This window comes from Cebus imitator, unplaced genomic scaffold (assembly GCF_001604975.1).
Source record: "Cebus imitator isolate Cc_AM_T3 unplaced genomic scaffold, Cebus_imitator-1.0 Scaffold262, whole genome shotgun sequence".
In the NCBI taxonomy this organism is placed as follows: Eukaryota; Metazoa; Chordata; class Mammalia; order Primates; family Cebidae; genus Cebus; species Cebus imitator.
This window is the reverse complement of record NW_016107577.1, coordinates 1,083,259-1,088,134: the sequence shown is the minus strand read 5'-3', so window position 1 is coordinate 1,088,134 and position 4,876 is coordinate 1,083,259.

Below are 4,876 nucleotides of genomic sequence, written 5' to 3'. Positions count from 1 at the left end.
CAGATAAAAATGAAGAAACATTACACATGGTGAATTGAGCAATTTACAACTTTAAAAAATTTATACATGTTAGAAAAGGATAAAATCTAAGTAACATTTTGAATACTTTAAAAAGAGAAATAGTTCTAATTAATCACATTTCCCCCCAAACTAACTGATCACATTGAAGAATTGTTAAGTTTGCAAATAAAGCCAGTTTTCTACCAACTATTTCATCCTTATTTAAATGGTTAATGGAGAGAGAGAGAGAGAGAGAGAGAGAGAGAGAGAGAGAGAGAGAAACAGAAGAAACACGGGTTACTTATAATTTGTGCTCGAAGAACTGTTTGAATCAAGACATATAAATCAGTGTTTTAGAAAATTGGTTTTTATGAAGCAATTTAAAAAACCCAATAAGTAGAAAAAATAATAGCGTAACGTATATACTAGAAAAAAGCATTCCTTCTTGTGCTCAGATCTCCAAGATTCAAAAGTGAAAAAACAAAGTGTACTCATCTAACTTCTATATGAACATTTGTATTCAACATTAAGAAGACTCAGAGTATATTTTCCATCACTTTTATCATCATTTTAAGTATAGAGCCAGATCTCCTCACATTTAATTCAGGACAAAGTCAATTACATTATTTGTTAGCTACTTGTAATGCAGGACTTATAAAATTATATATTTGATTAGTTTAATTTGAAGTTATTCTATTACTATTAACTAATCACAGTAGATTTAGGGGATATTAGCGCCCTTTGAAAAGTTTATGGAGAAACAACAATTTCGGTCTACTTGGGTCTGTGCTTATTTTTCAGACAGTGAAGGACTTACTATACATTTATTAATGTCATACATTTTATTTGGGGGGAAACCGCACATTATTCCTTTCTAGACACTTTATTTTCTACTGTGAGTGCACTTTTAAAAATATTTTTTTGCAGTGCTATTGGGAGAGTTTAAATGTAATGTATTGCTATATCATCAGCATTTTAAGCATTTATTATTGTGTGGCATGATACTAGATAAGAGGACAAGGTCTCATTGATCTGTGTTCTCTAGACTTAAGATATTATTGAAATATATTACTTTCAAAGGACATGCATTTATGACTTATGTTGAAATGACAAATTAATACTTCACTGTAGCATTAGAAGTTATAGTACAGATAACATTTTGGCTTTAAAAGTCATTTGCGTGTTAACTTCATTCTTAATTATTTTGTAGATGCTGTTCTGAGTAATACAAAGAAACAGTTCTCCTTGAATTCAAGGAGATTGACTAGATTTCCTAAAAATAATATTTTCTTTGGGGGTGTGAACTATTATATTTCCTAAAAGTGTTACATATAAACAGCACCATAGTCAGGTTATCCTACACTGCCCATGACATTCACAGAAATTTCCTCAGCACTGAGGTGAACTTCGTCATTTGCAGCTTCTCAGTCTTGCAAGATGCGTCTTCACATCTTCCATTACTGCCACGTGAAAGTGCAGTGCTATTTTGTTGCCAATTAAAGTTTTTTACAGCATCTGTTCTGATTTCACCTGAAAATCTGAAATCAATTCTTTTGAACTTTTACAGATTAAAAGTTTCACTTGTATTTTTTTGGGTAACTTTTCGGTAACAAGACTTCAAAGAGAGAAGAGAAAGAATCAGAGATTTTAAACTCATTTTTGTTAATTGATAGTTTATTTTATTATTTAATTTTGTGCTGTCTATGTGATTACAATGCACCAAAGAGTTGTGTTCTGAAGGATCATAAGAATGGATGGCAACTGACATTTAGGGTTGTCAGAGCTATTTTATAGTATTAAAATGATCCAAAGCTAAAAATCCTGTAGTTCTGATATGTTAAACTTTACATTTTATGCATTGAAGTTTAGGTACACATCACAGCTTTAAGTTAAATATTTACATTTGCACCACAGATGTTTCTTAATAAAGCTCTGCTTTTCTGCATCTTTAGTTACTCTTCAATTCTCTAGAAAAATTTATACCTGAAAAGATTTTACAAAGTTGTATTTCTTCTTAGTTATTTTTAAAATAATATATGTATAGATGTATCTCTTTAAAATATATAAACACTGTGATCACTTGTTTTGAAGCAAATGGCCAGTTGTTGCATGCAATGTTGAATTTATACTTGGGGTATTTTATATTATGGACTACTGAAAACAATGGTTTGAAATTCCTGCTTTTTGAATCATGAGTTGTGAGTTGGACTTTCAAGTTGCATATTAGGTGCATGTTTTTCTGTGATTGGTTCATAAAAAGCAATAAACACAATAACTACATAATGTATAATTCATCTTTCAAATAAGTTTATGTATTGTATCAAGATCATAGGTTATGCCAGCAGTATCATCTGATGGAACAATCTGTATGACAAACCAATTGTATTTTATCCAAAGGTACTTGCAAATTATAAATCTTCTAATGTCCAGCTGCTGGAATTCCTGATGGTAGATTTATAAGTTACTCATGAAAGTGTCCATATGCTTGATATTTCACTTAATGCTTCTGCAACAACAACATAATAAAATCGAAATACATCTATTTCGTGTGCTAATACTGTGGTTAGAAGACAGAATTAGGGAAAAGAAATTCTTGAATAATGATGCCTCTCTGCACAAAGTGTTTTAATTTCATGGTAGTAAACTAGAGATTTTAATCATTTAAAACAATGATGAGTTCTGTTACAGTCATTTAATATTTTAATCACTGTACATGAATGCCATATTTGTATATGTTTAAAAATATAACTGTACTGTCTTAATTTTATTAGGCTATAAATGTATATTACTCTAAAATATAGCACTAATTTCCCTTTAAGGTCTTCAAAAATTTAACTACATTGTAAACGTACTTACAATGTAAATGCACTTGTGTATATTCCACATTAAAAAGATCCAACTTTAAGTTCATTCATATACTTTTTTCAGTTTAGTATAATACAATTATACATTTAAAATAATCTTCCTCTGATTTATCAGTGATACCCTCCTAAAGGCAACATAAGTATTTTTAGATAGTTTACCTTCAGCCTTGCTTCATGATTCTCCTCTTTGAGAGAGGTGAGATATCTGACCAGAGCCAGAGTGAAATGTTTTGCTCAAAAAGTTGCTTTACCCAAATCTGTAAGACAGCAATAAAAGTAGTTTCAAAGGTTAGATAGCCATGTTTATGTTTCCAAACCCTGAAAAAGAGTGCTTCCATATACTGAAACTCAAGGAATCCTGGAAAGCACCTAGATACCTGAAGTTGTTTTCTGATCTATAACTTGCTTCTGCAAAGGACTCTTTAGCTGAAATTGCCAGACCTAACGGTCTGTTTCACAGCCCATTTGGGAGCTAGTACATGTGCCTTAATATAAAGTGGGGAGAGAAGCCTACAACCTTGGTTTGATTGAATCTTTCATTTAAAAAAAAAATACACTGAGATTAAATGTCCTAATGAGAATCCCATAACAGGATAACTACCTCTTTTGCCTTTACATTTATTTTGAGCCCTTTTGAGAAAATACTTGTATTAGGCCATTCTTGCATTGCTATAAAGAAATACCTGCGACTGGGTAATTTATAAGAAATGAGGTTTAGTTGGCTTATGGTTCTGCAGGCTGTACAGGAAGCATAGTGGCACATACTTCTGTGGAGGTCTCTGGAAGCTTGCAATTATGGCAGAAGGTCAAGCAGGAGCTTGCACATCACACAGCAAAAGCAGGAGCAAGAGAGCAACAGAGGAGGTGCCTCACACTTTTAAATGACCAGATCTCATGAGAACTAACCCACTATCATGAGGACAGTACCAAGAGGATGGTGCTAAACCATTCACAAGAAATTCATCCCTATGATCCAATCACCTCACACCAGGCCCTCCCTCGAACATTTGGAATTACATTTCAACATGAGATTTGGGTGGGGACAACATCCAAACCATATTGGCACTATCAGCAAATTAGATAATCAGATTAAATTCATCTCCAAAAAACTCCCTGAAAAATAAAATGTGTGTTCAAGTTTTATTCCTGTGTTGTTTAATGGAGTAAAATGCTGTTGGTGATATTTCCAAAATTTCACGAGTCTCACCATATAAAATACATGGTTGTTCATTGTGGAAGACAGTGTGGCAATTCCTCAAGGATCTAGAACCAGAAATGCCATTTTACCCAGCAATCCCATTACTGGGTATATACCCAAAGAATTATAAATCATTCTGTTATAAAGACACACACACACGTATGTTTATTGAAGCACTGTTCATAATAGCAAAGACTTGGAACCAATGCATATGCCCATCAGTCCATCAGTGGTAGACTGGATAAAGAAAATGTGGCACACATACATCATGGAATGCTATGAAGCCATATAAAAGGATGATTTCAAGCCCTTTGCAGGTACATGGATGAAGCTGGAAACCATCATTTTAAGTAAACTGACAGAAGAACAGAAAACCAAACACCGCATGTTCTCATTCATAAGTGGGAGTTGAATAATGAGAACACATGGACACAGGGAGGGGAACACCACATACCGGGGCCTGCCAGGGGATGGGGGGTTAGGGGAGAGATAGCATTAGGAGAAATACCTAATGTAGATGATGGGTTGATAGGTGCAGCAAATCACCATGGCACGTGTATACCTACGTAACAAACCTGCATGTTCTGCATATCTACCCCAGAACTTAAAGTATAATAATAAAAAAAATCTAAAAAAATATGCATTTGTTATAAAGGCCACCCTGACATCTAAGCTAATACGTTATCTTAAGAGAAAAATTTCATAATACATTGTGGAAAGTGTAGGAGAGCAGAAGAAATACTTGAAGAGAAATTAGGTCAGTGATTTTTTTTTTTAATCTATTTATTTTACTTTAGGTGCATACTATATCTGG